Genomic DNA, 20,521 nt, shown 5'->3' with positions numbered 1-20,521 from the left:
AGGAGCTGAAGGGGTTTGCAACCCAAAAAAGAAACATTATCATGCAACCAGACCCCCCAGAATTCCCAGGGACTAAACCACCAACCAAAGAGTACACATGGGAGGACCCATGGCTCCAGCTGCAAATGTAGCAGAGAAAGGCCTTGTTGGGCACCAATGGGAGGAGAAGCCCTTGGTTCTGTGAAGGCTCATTTCCTCAGTTTAGGGGAATGCAAGGGTGTTGAGGTGGGAGTGGGTAGGTGGGAATTGGTGGGTGGGAGTGGGAGCATCCTCACAGAAGCAGGTGGAGGGGGAAGGGGAGATGGTAGGGGGAAGTATATAGTATTTGAAATGTAAATACATCAAATATTCAACAAAAATGAAAAATAAGATAAATAATTCTTATAAAGAATACCTTGTAAATTATCAATGGAATGGAAATTCCCACGATCTGTTAATTTATTAATTAATCACACAGAGAACCCAAAAATGATAGGGCCATGAAATTATGTGATTAGAGTAAGTTTGGGGTGGAATTGTGTTTAGGGTACCAAGTTTTTATGTCTTAAGTAAATGGATTAAGGCTGAATGAATATTCAAGCATAGGCTTATTCCAAATGTAATTTAATTTTACACAGACTCTTATATATAATACTTATATGCAGATTTATAAGCATAAATTTACATTTATGAGTACAATATGTGTTTATATGTCAACTTCTCGAGTTTATAAATTGACCAAGTTTTAAAATACAAATCAGAGAAGAGATATCAGTTTACCCTTATATGTTTCTATGGAAATCTTAAATTTTCAATGATCCTACTCACATTATTTTCAGTTTTTGTTAAACTCTTTTTCTTCCAATTTGCCAATATGTTTGATAAAGGGGAATACATTTTTGCCTTTTAAAAGTAATGAGGGCTAGCAAATGGCTTTGCATTCTCAAACTTATTATGCGTTAAATACTGCCTCAGAGACACAAACTTAAATGGAGTGTATTGAGATGCCACATTTCAACTATAATCAGTTGTTTAAAATAACATAACTTTTTATTATTTTGAAATATATAAAGTAAAATATAATGGCGTGAAGTGTTCATACAAAATGATTTTATACCAAAATAATAATAACTTGTCTAAAGGTCAAGGTAAAAATAGTACTTCAATTTTGGACTGCTCATTTATATTTTTTTCATTAATTTGATTTAAATTTAATTCAATATTAATTTAAGTTATAGTAAAATATACGGATACTAACATACCCTACTCTAGTTGAACATATTGGCATCCATCACCTCATAGTTATCTCTATCTATAATATTTGAATTTTAAACATCACACAAAATGGGATGGAGAAATAGATCAGTCATCAAGCACACTTGCTGCACTTTCAGAGGACCCAAGTTCAGTTTCTAACATGAGCATCACGAGTTTCTACTGGCCTATACTCCAGATCAACTGGATCCTGTAAGTTTTTCTGGCCTTTGAGAGTATCTATAAGCATGTGCTTATAGAGATAGGCATACCCACATATATGCACTTGAGTGATAAACCTATTTTAATTGGTTGAGACTGTCATACATGCATGGATCAAGTCCAATTCCTTCTCTGTCTCCATCTCTGTTATTACCTATCATTATTATAAATTCCAACTATTTTTTCTAAATCTATAGATTTCAATACTTTCAGTACGAACATGGATGTAGGCCCATGCAGTGGAATATGGGAAGTATCTTGGGGATCTTATTCATGAAACAAAACAAAAACAAAAACACAAACAAACAAACAAACAAACAAACAAACAAAAACTATCTTTCTCCCAGAAGTCATCAATTTTCAGAAATTTCTTAACTATGGCGGGGACTTCTTGACATCTTCCCATTCTATGCTGGGACTTTGTCTTGATATCTTGGGCATGTCTTGCATATGCAGTAAGTCACAATAAAACAAAAATATTAGAATAAAATTATAATCTAATACTTCATTATATTTATTATATGTAGATAGTCAGAAAAGTAAGTTAGAGATGAAAAATGACATAAAACTAATACAAGTCTAATTGTTATCTGGGTTTTTTGACTGTATAAAATCTAAACCTACTGTTATGGTTTTACTTGGTATGATTGTTTTTGGAGACTTAAGATACTGCTTTTTAATTGTACATATGCAACCCTTATCATATTTATGTTTTCATGTTTTTAATGTTCATTTTCTCTCATGAACAGAGTTTTGTGTCTTTTGAAATACATATATTATCACCATTTCCCAGGAAATGAAAATAAGACATTTAGGAAAGTAACTTGAAATCATTTCATAAGTGTGGGATCCTAATCCAATATGATTAGTGTCCTATAAAAAGAGACAGCAGTATTCCCCTTCCCTCCATTCTCTCCAGGTATCCACTGAAAGAATTTCCAGTAATGATACACAGAGAATGGGGTAATCTGCAAAGCAGGAAGGACACTCTTATACACTGAGCATGCTGACACATTTGTCTTACAAAAGCCTGTCTCTGGAACCAAGAGAAAATAAAAACTTTTAAGTCATCTGGTTTTATGATATTGCTTTATGGCACCATGATTTGACTGAAAGAGTACTCCCTCGCTTATCAAGCTCTTGTAGATTCTTACAACCACAGGTAGCACCAAATTCTACACTTTCATCTGTGGAAATGCCTATTGTCAAGTCAAATTTGTAAATTAGGAACAACAGGAAATTGATAATAATAAACACATCAGTTTTTACCAATATTCTGTCATAAAAGCCATGCAAATATGATCTTCCTGAAATCATATTACATTCTTATTGATTTCATTCTTCTTGTGATGATATAAGATGCTAAAGTTCTTGTATATTAGAGCAATGCAAGGCACAGTGGAAAATAAACACAGTTACTAGAACAGCAGTTGGTCTGGCAAACTATACGGTGTGTATATGCTGGGCAGTGTGATGATTCACATTCTTGCCTAGATGCAGTGGAACAGTGCGTAATTTTACCATATTACAAGAATCAGCATGCAGTTTTAAGTTTAAGAATTATTTGTTTCTGGGATTTTTTTTATAAGTGATGATGCTGAAAATAAAATGGATAAGAGAGGCCAGCCATACAATGCCTTTGACAACCAAAATTTCATTACTGAGTCAATAACACTGAGACATTGTCATTGGGAAAGTATATTTGTTAGGGATTGTGCTGTGGTAATTTATGTGAGTCATTTCTTGCAATAAAAAGTTATGTGTGTACTAATATGTTAGCATTTGTATCCATTTGTAAATAGTGTCAGATATTTTCCCTCCAAAATATAGGCTTTCTAGCATTTATCGTGGCAGATAAAACACTGAAAGGATTTATATCATTTTCTTTTGTGTGTAACTTAATGTTACTGTAGACTATCCATATGATGTGTGTGTGGGGGTGTATTTATGTGTATATGCATATATGTATTCATCAGGGAAAATGTCAGATTATTTATTTTAATTGCCATGTTTTTATCCAGATCACATAGATTGCTTCTAATCATCATAGAAAGAACTTTGCTTTAGAAACAACTGTCAGTTACTTTGTTTCCTTTCTTTCATTTTATCATCTGTAGCACTTCTTTGGGACATTCATTTTTTTTCCTGTTTTTTTTATACTTTTAAGAGTTTCTCCAGTGTGGGTTCAGTCAGAGAATATGCACCTAACCCTCAAGAGACTGGAGGCCCCAGGGAGTTTAGAGGTCTGGTAGGGTGGGTGGAGTGGGGGAACATCCTTGTGGAGACAGGGGGTGGGGTATATGTATGGGATGTGGAACAGTTGGAGAGTAGACTGGGAGAGAAATAAAATCTGGAGTGTAAAAAATTAATTAATTAATTAATTTTAAAAAAGTTTCTCACATGTGCTTTATATCTTTTGCAACTGTGCATTATACAGATGCAGAAGTCATCATGAAAGTTCTTTTTTTTTTAAAGAAGTAAGCCATTTATGGACTTGGTTGCAGCTTTTATCAGTTCTGTCCTCAACTGACCCTGACTGTAGTTTTATTTCATATTTATATTTCTGCTATTGCTTGTTTCTTTTTTCATGTGTCTAATATGTAATTGTCTCTGTATTTTCAATCTTTACCATCATTTTAGCTTATGAGTTACCATTGTAAATAAGATGTAGCTGAGTTTGCTTGTTTGAAATACCAATCTGAGAATCTATATTTTAAATACACAAATTAGCTTATACATATTCACAGTAATCATGGATATGTTTAGAGGTATTTTTGCCATCCTCATTTTCCTACTTTACATGATTTCTTATTGTCTCCTTCGGCTTCATTTTTGCCATTACTTAGTTTGCTCTAGTTTTATTTCTGTCCTATTTATCTCCTGTTATATTTCATATAGTTTTACATGAATGCCTCTAAGTTTCCATGATTATCACATTTTATCTAATGAAACATTCCATTCTAGAAAATGATATATAAAATCCATTTCAACATAACCAGGATCAACTAACGAAGTTCAGAAATAAGATACTGCATATAAAAATTTTTATACACTTAGCCCATATAATACCCTTGGTTTCACCAAAGGACTCCTTTTGAACATTTATGTTTATTCTTCTACTATTTTCTTGATAATTTTATGACTATAGTTATTAGTATGTATTTTACTGCTGTAAAAATTCCATTGAACAATAATTATGAAGGAGGAGGAAATATTTATGTTACCTTTTGGTTTCAGCACTTTAAGTCACTGATGAGGTGGCTATACTATTTCTTGGTTGTGGTGAAACAGAATAACTTGCTAAAAAGGCATGTCACAGCAAAGTGGCTCCATCTAGTTCAGAGAGATAGGCAAGATAGAACCTTTAAATGCATATTCCCAGTGACCTACTTTCTCTAGTGATATAGTTTCCATCTCTTAAATATTCTTGCAACCGCAGCACGGGATCAGGTCTTTCACACATGCCTGTGTAGGACATTTTCTATTGATACACATCATTATGCATATATTTTAAAGGTTTCTATTTATTTTCTATTTTATATATGCATGTTTTTCAGGTTTTTTGTTTTGTTTTGTTTTCACAAAAACTTAAGGCTTTCAGATTGTCCTTTGCTCTTAATACAATTTGTTGGACACAAATCTCATGTGCCACACAATCACTTGAATCACATTACCACTCACATGAAATGGTAGCCACTAGCACAAAATTTGTTTCAGTTCTTTGCTTACTTTTGTTTTACCTTTCCTCATATATACTGCCTTGGGTTCTTCTCTCCCAAATAATATGTGAGCTCTTTAATCATATTTCAGCTCGTTTACTGGAGATGTAGAATAATGTGACCCTGTCCATTTCTGTCAGTTCACTTACCACATCTTGTCTCTATAAAACGACACTTTAGATGTTTCAAAAGGAAATTCTAGTACTTGATACCGTTTTGCTCCTCTATCAACTTAGAATAGTTTTCTCCTACCATTACTGAGGATAGTTGGCAATCTAAGCATGTATATGTTTAATTTAGACAACTTGCTCACTTAATACATTCATTTTAAAGGAACATCAACCAACACCTTGCTCTAAAACTCTTCAATAAACCTTACTACAAAAATAAAGAACCCAAACTTCCAGCATCACAAATAGTAATTTTGTGGTAACATGGTCCTTATCCAATTATGTGAGAATTTCTAAACATGCTAGATTTTTCTACTCTTAGCCAAGAAGTGCTTCCTAACAGGATCCTGATACAGCTGCCTCATGAGAGGCTCTGCCAGAGTCTGACAAATATAGAGGTGGATACTCACAGCCCTCCATGGGACTGAGCATGGAGTCCCCATTAGAGTAGTTAGAGAAAGGACTGAAGGAACTGAAGGGGTTTGCAACTGAAAGACAGCAATATCAGCCAACCAGACCCCTAGAGCTCCCAGGGACCAAACCATCAACCAAAGAGTACACATGGAGGGACCCATGGCTCCAGTTGTATAATTAGCAGAGAATGGTCTTGTCAGACATCAATAGGAGGAGAGGCCATTGGTTCTGGAAAGGCTTGTTTCCCCAGTGTAGGATAATGCCAGCATGTTGAGGTGGGAGTGGGTGGGTGAGAGGGGGAGCATCCGCATAGAAGCAGGGGGAGAGGGAATGAGATAGGGGGTTTCCAGAGAGAAAACTGGGAAAGGGAATAACATGTGAAATGTAAATAAATAAAATACCCAATAAAAATAAAGTTTCCAAAAACCTTTAAGGAGTAGCTTATGGTATGTTATCTTATAATAAGCACCATTCTACCACTTCCTTTCTTATATCCTTTCTGGTATTCACATAATTTCTTCAATGTATGAATCATTTTGTTCTATGGTTCTTTTGTACTTTTCTGGTATTCATGGTCCCATGATAAAGGCAAATGAACAGGAAGGAAGAAAATTTCATGAGAGAGATGTTTTTGTATATGTTTGGTTCTTGCTTTGGCTAAGACTTCAATCACTATATTATTCTAAGCAAGTCACCAGAATAAAGTGGTGTGGGGCTCACAAAACCATCATGATTGGACATTGTAGGATTCTATATCAAAGAAACCATAATATAGGTAGGAAAGTATTGTGGTATTTTAATAGTCTTGTTCTATCACAAAACTAGTATTTCCTGAATTCTTGTACTTTATTTCTTCAAGTAAACCTACAAATTATAGATAGCAGTAAAATTAACAAGTCCTCAACTCGAGAATTCACTGAAAGAAAACATATGAAAAGACAAGGCAAACTGAAAACCAGGAGCATTTATAAGCTATGTTTAGTTTAATACTATTACAGAAACATCTCCTTGTCAATCGATGTAATAACATTGCTGAAGATTTTTTAACTACTTTTATAAAGTACAGTTTTCAAGCTCTGAATGATAGTTCAATGTATATGATGAGTATGATGAATAGAAGGAAAAACAATAGAAATATGGCTATTATAAAATAATAATTGTTGCTGCAAATTGACAAGAAAATGTGCTTTGGTTTTTACCAGGCTTCTGAATGAGTTTTATAGATAGACCAAAATGTATCTTTAGAATTTAGCTTTGATTTTTGAAACATAATTAAAACAGAAATAATCACTAAATTTGTTATAAAATTTAAGAGTATGAATAAATCTATGATGAGTATACAACATTTAAAGCCATAATGATATGAATGCTGTTTGTCCTACCTATTCCCTTGAATTCTGAGTAGGTAAGAAGACAGTTCTGAAAAACGATTTTGTTAAACCTAAGTTGAATAATGTAATATATCATATATATATACATATATATACATACATATATATATATATATATATATATATATATATACTAAGACCTAGCTTTAATTGAGATTTTAAATTAATCATCAATTGGTACAGCATTTACAAAAAGAAAATTTGGCTGAATGAACCCATGGTTTTACCTATCTTTTTCCTATGACGTTATCATTCATGCTGTCATTTCTATTATTTCATATATATATATATTGTATACATGATGTAGGAGGGACAGGTCATAGAAGGTGGCACATAACAGGAGTAGAGAAGTCAAATTGCCCATACCAACAAGTATGTAGAAGCTAATATTATGATACAGCTTAAGATCTAGGTAAAGAGTTAATCAAACTCAGAATCACACATTGAGAAAATATAGTGTTCTAGACTCCACAGTGACAAAATTAATAATATATATATAGCAATTTTTGTTAGTTTTATACCTCTATTTTATAAAATCAGAAAATATGATTAATAATATATTATACTAATTGTTAGGGGGAATGCAAATATAAATCCAGTTTTACAAAATTTTTAATTTTTGGTTTTTATTTGCAAGAATATCAATTTCTAAATGGGTTATGTAATTAAATGGGATACTAAAACATTTCACTAAAAAAACAATTAAAAGAGTTCAGGTGAAGTTTGAGGATTATTTGTCAGCATTGTAATGAGTATTTTCACACTGAGTATACATTATGGAGGAAGACATAAAACATTCAAATATATTTATGTTCAATATTCAAAAACTTGTGTTTTGTTTGCTATTCTTTCTTTTTAATGGATTTTCATCGTACTTTTTTTTGCTCCTTCCAAGTTTGATTTGCAGATGAACTGATAAATATGACAGGCAATCATTTAAGAGATAAAAAGTGATGTTCTGCAATACAAATTCATGTTAGAATGATTACCACAATCATGCAAATTAACACAGCCTGCTAGTTTGTCACCAGACATGGATTTCTTCACTGTTTGATGACGATGTTGTAAGATTTTTGAGTTAAAAGGTCAAGGGGGCATTAAATAAAACAGTCTGGTTTCAAATAAGGTTACTGTGTTTGTTAGTGCACACAACTGGGTGTAGCCTCTCTCCAGTAGGAAGCTGAGAATTATGCCAGGGAAAAATATTGCTGTGGTCCTTTATAGGGAGCAGGCAAGGGATTTAGAAATGAGGAAATTGTTGAAGCATGTACATGTAGCACACAATCCTTTCCTAAAGCTTCTTCTTGAAGTTATTTTCCTAACTGGAGACAAACTGAAGGATCAAATATACTTTTCTAGGATGACCAAGCATGGTTCAGCAAGGCTAAACAAGGTTTTTGTAAAATTATTGAAATTCTGTTTTATGGGCAATGTACTCTAACAGATGTTATTACTATTGTTTTGTGATGAGAATCCTTCATATTTATGTTCTACTTTTAAATGATTGATATTGTTTATTATTATTATTATTATTATTATTATTATTATTATTATTATTATCTTCATTAAAATCCATTCCTTGACCTTTCTGTTGTTTCCTAGGATCCAGATTCAAAGAAGAAGTAACGGACAAGAGAAAGTAAACAGACAGAGGAAAAGGAAGGAGGTATTCCTATCTCTAACTCTCAACTTAGTTCTGTCAATGACTACCTTCCTTTATCCCTACAATTCTGAAAAGTACTCAAAAACTCCTTTTGTGGTGATAGCTGCAGTTTCCATGCAACTCTAAATAAAACTATTCTGCATGTTTTTTCTCAAAGCTATTTTGTTAATCCACACATAACTATAGTCCATTTCTCTATTGGTTATTTTATTTACATTTCAAATTTTATCCCCCTTCCCAGTTTCCCCTCTACAACTCCCCTCCCCCTACCTCTAAGAGGGTGCTCCCCCACCGGCCCATTCCACTCCTGCCTCAGAGTCCTAGCATTCCCCTACACTAGGTCATCCAGCCTGCACAGGACCAAGGGACTTTACTCCCAGAGAAGCCTGATAAGACAAACCTCAGCTACATATGCAGCTGGAGTCATGGGTTCCCCCAGTGTACTCATTGGTTAGTGGTTTAGTCACTGGGAGCTCTGGGGTATCTGGTTGTTTGATATTGTTGTTCTTCCTATGGGGTTGTAAAACCCTCCAGCTCTTTCATTCCTCCCCTGCCCCCAACTTCTCCAGTGAGGACCCTGCCCTCAGTGTGATGGTTAGCCAACCATCACATCCGTATTAGGTTCTGGAAAAGTGTCTCAGGGTCAGCTATGCCAAGCTCCTGTGAGCAAGCACTTCTTGGCATCAGAAATACTGCCTGGGTTTGGTGTCTGCAGATAGGATGGATCCCTAGGTGGGGCAGTCTCTGGATGTCTTCCTTCAATTTCTGCTCCACTCTTTGTTCCTGCATTTCCTTGTGACAGGAGGAATTCTTGATTAATATTATTGAGGTGCATTAGTGACCCCACCCCTCAATCCGTGCCCATGCCTGTCCTATGGATATGGTTTCTACAGGTCCTATCTCCCCTTTTTTGGGTATGTCAGCTAATGTCCTCCCTGTTGAGTCCTGGGAAACACTTGGGTCCTTGGCATCTGGGACTTTCTAGTGACTACCACCATTCCCCTCCCCATCAACTGCTATATATCTCCTTTCAAAATCCTGACTCTATGTACTTCTCCCCATCTCCTCCCATATCTAAATAGCCCCCTTTCCTCTCCTGATCCTCTCTTCCCTCCCAGATCCCTCTCTCCCTCTACTCACCAAGATTATTTTCTTCCTCCTTCTATGTAGGACTGTAGCATCCACACTTAGGTGTGGTTTTCTTTTTTCTTGGGTTTCATACAGTCTATGAGTTGTATTATGTACGGTATTCTGAGCATTTTTTGGCTAATATCCTCTTATTAGCGAGGACATACCATATATATATTCTTTTGTGACTGGGTTACCTTACTCAGGATGATATTTTCAATTTCCATCCATTTGTCTATGAATTTCATGAAGTCATTGTTTTTAATAGCTGAGTAATATTCCATTGTGTAGATGTACCACATTTTCTGTATCCATTCCTCTATTGAAGGGCATCTGGGTTCTTTCCAGCTTCTGGCTATTATAAATAAGGCTGTTATGAACATAGTGGAGCATGTGTACTTGTTATATGTTGGAGCATCTTTTGGGTATAGGCCCAGGAGTGGTATAGCTAGGCCCTCAGGTAGTACAATGTCCAATTGTCTGAGGAACCTCCAGACTGATTTCCAAAGTGGTTTGTACCAGCTTGCAATCCCACCAACAATGGAGGAGTGTTCCTCTTACCCCATATCCTTGCTAGCATCTGCTGTCACCTGAGATTTTGATTTTAGCCATTCTCACTTGTCATGAGTTAGAATCTCAAGGTCATTTGATTTGCATTTCCCTGATGACTAAGGATGTTGAACATTTCTTAAATGCTTCTCAGTCATTTGAGATTCCTCAGTTGAGAATTGCATTTAGATCTATATTTGAATCCTTAAAAGATGCCACATACTACCTACTTCTCTGTCTTCCATTGTATGGTTTCAATTAAAATCCTCCTTCCTGGTATGTAGTCAATTTTCTACCTAAAACTTTAGTACCCAAGTGATTCAGGTTACATGTAAATTTTAAATGAATATTTATGTACCTATATATATCTACTTGTGTACATGTGTATGCATATATTTACCTGTGTTCCTTATACAAGGAAGTCAGAAGAGAGCAATAATTACTCACTATTACTCTCTGCTTCTTTATTTGCAACAAGGCATCTCCCTGAACTTAGGAATCACATTTTCTCAGGTTGTAAATCAGAAATCTGTGGGAAACATTTTGTCTTTCTTTGACAGCCTTGGAGCTGGGATCTCAGGTTTGCACAGGATACCTAATTTATTATGTAGGCACTGGGATGTGAATACTGGTCCAGATGATTATGAATTTCATTAATTTCCTTAAATCTATATGATTATGTGTAACAGAAGTACAGAAGAAGCCACTGGAAAGTAATTTCTAAAAGGGTATGAGAATATTTAAAATTTTCCTGAAAATAGTAAGCACTTAATATTATGATTGTTAATTAATATCATCGGAAGACAAATTATTTTTTAAGTTCTCAGCATAGTACTGGATTAAAATAATAAGTATTCAATATTTAATGAAGTAATTTGGTGATTTTAGAATGGAAATAATTAATAACCTAAAACTGGAATCATGTAAATTTAAAAGTTACTAAAAGATGTGACCATCTCCTCCATTTTCAAGTTCAATTATGAATATATTCAAGTCTTATGTCTTGCCTACTGTTAACACTGGCAACTGGATCTTACCAATTTCCATTCAGCTCAATAGTTGATATATTCTAAATAATGAAGTAGAGTGGGGTTTTCTTCCTTACTTTCAGGCCAGAGTTCTAAGGAAATGAGATAGGGATGCCCTTGCATATGATGGTCAGTTTCTCTTCCTATAGGCTGATACAGTGTAAGGCTAGTGTAAGTGTAGTCTACCATTATAAGCTGAAGAGTATCTGCATCTCCAACTACTACTATTTATCGTATTTCTTATTTCTATTTTCATGTATGGATAGTCTGTATCCTCTGGGACCTTTCAGCTCTTTGTTATGACAGGTGGAGTAACTAGATGGCTTACACTTTTAACTAAAGTTGTACATTAAGCTACCTCAGGGAAAAATACAATAATATATTGTATATTGTCATGTCTGGTACAAAATACTTAGCAGGCATGCAATCTAGTAAGGGAAAAACAGATAATTTAAATATTGTTTCCTCACAGGTGTTATATAATGTGTTGTAAAAAAGGAATAAAATGATGGAGGCTGATGTAGTGTAGAAATCAATACTCATTAACCACAAATTAATATCCATCAATTTCTTTGTTTTGACACATATCAATTTATCAAATTAGGTTAAGTCTATGATACAAATAGTTAATGTTTGCTCCGGAGTTTATTGGTATTGAGTATGATTCATTGTCCATAAACAGAAAAAAAAACAAACCTTTTCGATTTCGCGTATATTTGAAATAAGAATAATAATTTCCTTTAATATTTACTAATAATTTTCTCTCATTAACTATATAAATAGAACCTTAATCTAACACTGAATTTAATCTTCTTTTCTATCTCTATTTTAGGCTTGATACAGATGTATAAGAAATAGGGTTTCTTTTTGTAACTCCTCCTATCTTTTCCATTTCCTTTTGTTTGTTGGTTGGTTTGTTTCTTAGCAGGAATGCCATGAAGTAGAATCCTAAGAAAAAAATTAATCATTTCTATTTACTGGGTATTTTAGTACCTTTCCTGCCAATACTGAGTACCTTAGGCTCTATTATGGAAGTAATATAATACTTGGCCCTTTGTTGGACTTATTTTACAGTTATGTGATTATTCTTTCCTTGGAGTTCTCTCAGGTATGCTTCAAAGCTTTCATGAGGCAGGTACCTTTCGGCTTTTTAAAAATTTTGCCTAGTTACTTGCTGATTTCTTAATGCTGTATCCTGTTCAAAGTTTTATAGATATATTCCAAAGTAAGCATACCAAAATATGGTCAGTTTCCACAAATGTTAAGATACTTACTATTCTCAATTTACACATTTTGTCCACCTCCAACTATATGCAGGTAAAAAATTAAACTTTTGTACCATTATACTTTTTTCGTCTTTATTAAATTGGGTATTTCTTATGTGCATTTCAAATGCTATTCCCTTTCCTAGTTTTCAGGCCAACATCCCCCTAACCCCTCCCGCTCCCCTTCTAAATGAGTGTTCCCCTCCCCATCCTCCCCCATTACCGCCCTCCCCCAAAGAATCTGGTTCGCTGGGAGTCCAGACATGGCAGGACCAAGGGCTTCCCCTTCCACTGGTGCTCTTACTAGGCTATTCATTGCTTCTTATGAGGTTGGAGCCTAGGGTCGGATCCATGTGTAGTCTTTGGGTAGTGGCTTAGTCCCTGGAAGCTCCGGTTGGTTGGCACTGTTGTTCATATGGGGCCTCAAGCCCCTTTAAGCTCTTTCAATCCTTTCTCTGATTCCTTCTATGGGGGTCCCATTCTCAGTTCAGTGGTTTGCTGCTGGCATTCACCTATGTATTTGCTGTATTCTGGCTGTGTCTCTCAGGAGAGAACTACATCCGGTTCCTGTCGGCCTGCACTTCTTTGCTTCATCCATCTTATCTAGTTTGGTGGCTCTATATGTATGGGTCACATGTGGGGCAGGCTCTGAATGGGTGTTCCTTCTGCCTCTGTTCTAAACTTTGCCTCCCTATTCCCTCCGAAGGGTATTCTTCTTCCCCTTTTAAAGAAGGAATGAAGCATCCGCATTTTGGTCATCCTTCTTGAGTTAAATGTGTTCTGTGCATCTAGGGTAATTCGAGCATTTGGGCTAATATCCACTTATCAATGAGTACATACTATGTGTGTTTTTCTGTGATTGTGTTACCTCACTCAGGATGATATTTTCCAGTTCCATCCATTTGCCTATGAATTTCATAAAATCATTGTTTTTGATAGCTGAGTAGTACTCCATTGTTTAGATGCACCACATTTTCTGTATCCATTCCTCTGTTGAAGGACATGTGGGTTCTTTCCAGCTTCTGGCTATTATAAATAAGGCTGCTATGAACATAGTGGAGCACGTGTCTTTTTTATATGTTGGGGCATCTTTTGGGTATATGCCCAAGAGAGGTATAGCTGGATCCTCAGGCAGTTCAATGTCGAATTTTCTGAGGAACCTCCAGACTGATTTCCAGAATAGTTGTATCAGTCTGCAATCCCACCAACAATGGAGGAATGTTCCTCTTTCCACACATCCTTGCCAGCATCTGCTGTCACCAGAGTTTTTGATCTTAGCCATTCTGACTGCTGTGAGTTGGAATCTCAGGGTTGTTTTGATTTGCATTTCCCTCATGACTAAAGAGGGTGAACATTTCTTTAGGTGCTTCTAGGCCATTCGATATTCCTCAGCTGTGAATTCTTTGCGTAGCTCTGAACCCCATTTTTAATAGGGTTATTTGTCTCCCTGCAGTTTAACTTCATAAGTTCTTTGTATATTTTGGATATAAACCCTCTATCAGTTGTAGGATTGGTAAAGATCTTTTCCCAATCTCTTGGTTGCTGTTTTGTCCTAACAACAGTGTCCTTTGCCTTACAGAAGCTCTGTAGCTTTATGAGATCCCATTTGTCGATTCTTGATCTTAGAGCTTAATCCATTGGTGTTTTGTTCAGGAAATGTTCTCCAGTGCCCATGTGTTCCAGATTCTTCCCCACTTTTTCTTCTATTAGTTTGAGTGTATCTGGTTTGATGTGGAGGTCCTTGATCCACTTGGACTTAAGCTTTGTACAGGGTGATAAGAATGGATCGATCTGCATTCTTCTACATGTTGACCTCCAGTTGAACCAGCACCATTTGCTGAAAATGCTATCTTTTTTCCATTGGATAGTTTTGGCTCCTTTGTCAAAATCAAGTGACCATAGGTGTGTGGGTTCATTTCTGGGTCTTCAATTCTATTCCACTGGTCTATCTGCCTGTCTCTATACCAATACCATTCAGTTTTTATCACTATTGCTCTGTAATACTGCTTGAGTTAGGGATAGTGATTCCCCCTGAAGTCCTTTTATTGTTGAGGATAGTTTTAGCTATCCTGGGTTTTTTGTTATTCCAGATACGTTTGCAAATTGTTCTGTCTACCTCTATGAAGAATTGGATTGGAATTTTGATGAGGATTGCATTGATTCTGTAAATTGCTTTTGGTAAAATGGCCATTTTTACTATATTAATCCTGCCAATCTATGAGCATGGGAGATCTTTCCATCTTCTGAGATCTTCTTCAATTTCTTCCTTCAGAGGCTTGAAGTTCTTATCATATAGATCTTTCACTTGCTTGGTTAAAGTGACACTGAGGTATTTTATATTATTTGGGACTACTATGAAGGGTGTCATTTCCCTAATTTCTTTCTCAACTTGTTTATCCTTTAAGTAGAGGATGGCTACTGATTTGTTTGAGTTAATTTTATACCATGACACTTGCTGAAGTTGTTTATCAGGTTAAGTAGTTCTCTGGTTTGGGTCACTTAAGTACACTATCATATCATCTGCAAATAGTGATATTTTGATTTCTTTCCTTCCAATTTGTATCCCTTTTTAACTCATTTTGTTGTCTGATTGCTCTGGCTAGAATTTCGATAACTATATTGAATAAGTAGGGAGAGAGTGGGCAGCCTTATCTAGTCCCTGATTTTAGTGGCATTGCTTCAAGTTTCTCTCCATTTAGTTTAATGTTAGCTACTGGTTTGCTGTATATGACTTTTACTATGTTTAGGTATGGGCCTTGAATTCCTATTCTTTCCAGGACTTTTATCATGAAGGGGTGTTGAATTTTGTCAAATGCTTTCTCAGCATCTAATGAAATGATCATGTGGTTTTGTTCTTTCAGTTTGTTTATATAATGGATCACGTTGTTGGTTTTCAGTATATTAAACCATCCTGGCATGCCTGAGGATGAAGCCTACTTGATCATGGTGGATGATTGTTTTGATGTGCTCTTGGATTCGGTTTGGCAGAATTTTATTGAGTATTTTTACGTCGATATTCATAAGGGAAATTGGTCTGAAGTTCTCTTTCTTTGTTGGGTCTTTGTGTGGTTTAGGTATAAGAGTAATTGTGGCTTCATAGAAAGAATTCGGTAGTGCTCCATCTGTTTCAATTTTGTGGAATAGTTTGGATAGTATTGGTATGAGGTCTTCTATGAAGGTCTGATAGAATTCTGCACTAAACCCGTCTGGACCTGGGCTCTTTTTGGTTGGGAGACCTTTAAGGACTGCTTCTATTTCTTTAGGAGTTATGGGGTTGTTTAAATGGTTTACTGTTCTGGATTTAACTTCGGTACCTGGTATCTCTCTAGGAAATTGTCCATTTCCTCCAGATTTTCAATTTTTGTTGAATATAGGCTTTTATAGTATAATCTGGTGATTTTTTTAATTTCCTCTGATTCTGTTGTTATGTTTCCCTTTTCATTTCTGTACCATTTTAAAAGATACACAAAATTGTAACCTGTGACATATTTAAATATTTTATCTAATTTTTAATATTTATGCATTGTTAGCCACTACAGACTTGAAGTATATACCAATATAGATTGCCACAAACAATAGTCTCAAGTATAGCACATGAGTTTTTAATTTGCATAAGAGTGTTTTTTAAAGAGAATTTATTCTCAAAGCCTAGAAACCCTTGTTAATAGATTCTGCTTCATATATAATCAGTAGATACTGTCAAAGCTGAATATTATAGTTATAGAGATGATGGTTGTGAATTTTGGAAGATATCAAAATATTAAATGAGTTTAATATAAAAAGAAGTAAGCATCCTTTTAAAAACAGAGAATCTAACCCCAAAAATAGAGGTAACTTGAGAATGTTTTCTTCCAAGTTGGTTGGACTCTAAACACTTAATTTTCAAAATTAGGTAAATTTAATATCAAGTACTAACTAGCATATTTTATACAGTAATATGCTTTCAAGTTTCCAACTAAGGAGAACCTATAGAGCTGGCAGAGTTGGTCTTTTACTATGACATTGTCTTTCTGTACCTAACTTCCTACTGGCATGATTTCTTTGCTCTTTTAGTTAGTACTTTTATGTTTTTGCTGTTTCTCTCCCTAAGCAAACAATGACAATTATAAATGAACATATACTGAGATAATAAAGATCCTTTCTTCTCAATGTGAATTCAATGGAACAGACAAGTGGGCATAGCGTACCCATTTATTCAGAGGTTCTTCATGTTCTGCTTATGTTTTAATAAGTCACAAAATTTTTGAAATTTAAGAGGTATTTATAGGGACTTTGCTGTTTTCCCAAACAGGTTCTAAAGGTTTGTTCCCTAGATGGGCATTGTCAGAATCATCATGATCTGGAATTCTATTAGAAATATTTCTTAGGCCTTCCTCCCAATCCACAGTTTTGGTTTTAGTTTGCTTGCTGCGCTCTCTTAGTGTTGAATTGTGAATGCTATTCTGAGGCATTGGCATATTTGAATCTTAACCTGTTATAATGTTTATAGGAAAGACCTTTGAAAGATTACTGCCTTTATATAAACTCATTAGTGTGGCACTTCTATGGTTGAATTCTGTGGCTTTATTTTAAAAAAAATAGAGAGAGAGTAAGCCAAAAAATATTCTTCATAGCCCCTGTTTCTTGGAAGGTAATGTCCTAGGTGAACCGGGGGTCTATCAACAAGAAAGTCATCACTTCACATAGCTCGGTAACTTTAGATCTTCAAATGAGCCAAAATAAACTTTATTATTCACTTACGCCACAGCACTGTGTTATTTGCAATAAAATATACACACATACACACCAATCAGAAATTGTTCTGGTATTTGTGTTTTAACAAGCTCCCCAGAGGATTCAGATGAATGAAAAAATAAAACCACTCTTGCAAAGTACCTACACATAAAGGGCTAATTTTAGGATTAAATTGCTGAGTACAACATAAAAAGTGGAAGAGGTTGGAACTGCATCCCATTAGGGTTTTCTGGCTATCCTCCAGTTTGTATGATTGTCACATTCAAGAACTAAATTTCCAAACGTGCTCTATGTGTATATTTTGGATTAGGCCACTGACTTGCTTCATATCTTCTGACATCAAATCCCTTGATATCAAATGGCATAATTCAAGAATTCTGCTCCATTTCATTAGCTATAACAACACACTTCTAGCACATCAGTTTATGCAGCAATTTTAACTAGCAGTTTATAACATGAAAAAAAAAAAAGAACACTGACTTACTCAAATTGCTCCTGTGAAGGTAAAAGCTGGATCTTCTCCCTTACTTTTCAACTCACTTCCCAGAAGCTCCTAAAACATATAAACACTGCATTTTAAATGTGAATCACCATCTGCTCAACTTTGTTTCTCTATGTATAAATGCTTATGGATTAGCTGTTGCTTTACTATTGACTACATCCTCTATCTACTGTAAGGTCATCCTCTCTATTAGTTCTGGGTGTGTTTTCTAATTCAAGAACAGGTTGTGAAGAGCACAGCAAATGCCAAAACAAACAAAAGTTTATGAAAGTATGAATGCTCACTTTACTATTGATAATATGGCAGAATGAGTTGGTTAGGACATTTAAAATTATTTTATGATGGCCATAGTGGCCTGTGCTCATACTCTAAGCCTAAGCAATGGATTAGGGATTGACTAGGCCAGGATGTATTACTCCAATTATTTATCTGATATAAAGCCTTCCTCCTGGCACTTAGCAAAATAATTACTTTCTAAAATATTTTCTTTTTTAATTATTATTATTTGTTATGATGATGATTTTCTTATTTTTACCCTCCAGAATTTATTCCCCTCCTTGTCCATGTATGAAGTATAGTTCTTCTCATTATCATAATAATAATTTAGTTGTTTTCAGTTTTAATCATTTGGTTTAAAGTATTAAATACTATTTTTATCTTATGTTCAGTTGTTAGGTTATTCTTATGCCCAAGGTAAGTGATGATGTTTTCAACATGGTTGTAAAAGCATTAACTACATTCAATTTTGTGAAGGCATACAAATAGCCTATTAATTATGATACATTTGCCATCTTTAGCAGTGAAGTATATTAATGTACATACAGCAAGCTTTTACCTTTATACAGGTTCTGATAATGTGTCAAGGCTTCCCTTGAATTCCTCAAACTGAACTGAGAGTAATACAGAACAAATAAAATGTTTTGTCTGTGAATTTTTCTGTGCCACATTAAAATTATTTTTGGAAGTTTCTCTGGATGTACTCCAAAGCTGGAAATAATGGTTGACAAATTAAGAGGTACAAAGTAATACCCTTTCACAACACTAGAGTGAAGAGAATCATTAAGCCCGCTGAGATCTACCCTTGTAGAAACTATGGTATAGTAGAAATACAGACTGAACCCACAGTGAACTAGTCTATGGGGGGAGGGCGGCAATGGGGGGAGGGTTGGGAGGGGAACACCCATAAGGAAGGGGAGGGGGAAGGGGGATGTTTGCCCAGAAACCGGGAAAGGGAATAACACTCGAAATGTATATAAGAAATACTCAAGTTAATAAAAAAAAAAAAAAAAAAAAAAAAAAAAAAGAAATACTGACTGAATCAAAGAGTTTACCATAAATTAAAGAATGAGCAATATTGCATTTTAACAAGATCCAGGAAACAAAATCAGTTTACTTTTCAGGCATGTAGTAATAATACCCATAACATAAGAAACATTCATCTGATAAATAATGAAAGTTTACTTTGTTCAATTTGTAAAAGTTAGAGGTATACACCATACTTGAAGTAAAATTTAAATTCACAAGATACTTGCTTCTGTATTCACAATCGGTCAATTTACCCATTAACCTCACTTCACTGATAAGACTAAAAGCATTATGTCTTATTCATTAGTAGAAATCATAAAGTTTTAGAATCTATCTTCTAAATTACAGCACACATGTATTATTAGTGCTAGAAAGAAAGGTATGTAACTTGCTTTCTTTTTAATTCTCAGTATCCATTCATGGAATTCACATTCACATGAATAAAAGATCCCAATCTTGTTGTCCCAAAAGACTTTCTGATACCTCCCATTTCTACTTACTATTCTCTCAACTTAAGAAGTAATGTCCTGCATATGGGATGGATCCCCAGATAGGGCAATCTCTGGATGACCTTTTCTTCAGTCCCTGCTCCACTCTTTGCCCCTGTATTTCCTTCCATGAGTATTTGGTTCTCCCTTTTAAGAAAGAATGAAGCATTCACATTTTGGTCTTCCTTCTTGGGCTTCATATGATATGTGAACTTTTTCCTAGGTATTTCAAAATTTGGGGCTAATATCCAGTTATCAGTGAATACATATCATGTGTGTTCTTTTGTGACTCGGTTACCTCACTCAGGATATTTGTGTAGTTCCATCCATTTACCTAAGAAATGTAAATACATAAAAATATCTAAGAAAAATAAAATTTTAAAAAGTACTGTCTTGTTCTGTCTTAGAGCAGTCCATTTCACTTTATTTTATTGTACATTAAAATTTTAAGGGGAAAAGTATCAAAGAAATAAAGTGAACTAACACATATTTCTCTGAATAGCATGATTATTTTGTAGCAATAGCAATAGCTTCATGCTTTATTTGTGTTTTGGTCAAACTATGATAATATACCAGATGTATTTACCATCTTCTGCTCTAATAGTTCTCTCAAAGGACCCTGAGAAAATGGCCAACCAACATCCATGGTACATCCAAGGTCAAAGATATTTTTATAATAATATAAAATATTATAGACCTATTTAGTCACT

General features: G+C 34.9%; 1 protein-coding gene across 1 annotated transcript in view; it reads left to right on the top strand.

Moving 5' to 3' along the window:
- Mageb18 (MAGE family member B18) overlaps positions 1-20,521 on the top strand; it is a 594,194-nt gene that overhangs the window by 543,816 nt on the left and 29,857 nt on the right. The window contains exon 3 of the mRNA XM_063280032.1: positions 8,752-8,815. The gene's annotated coding sequence lies outside the window, so the exon portion shown is untranslated. The remainder of the gene's footprint in view (positions 1-8,751; positions 8,816-20,521) is intronic.

This window comes from Rattus norvegicus, chromosome X, assembly GCF_036323735.1.
Source record: "Rattus norvegicus strain BN/NHsdMcwi chromosome X, GRCr8, whole genome shotgun sequence".
Classification (NCBI taxonomy): Eukaryota; Metazoa; Chordata; class Mammalia; order Rodentia; family Muridae; genus Rattus; species Rattus norvegicus.
Note: the sequence above shows the minus strand (reverse complement) of the source record. Positions and strands in the feature narration are given on the sequence as shown.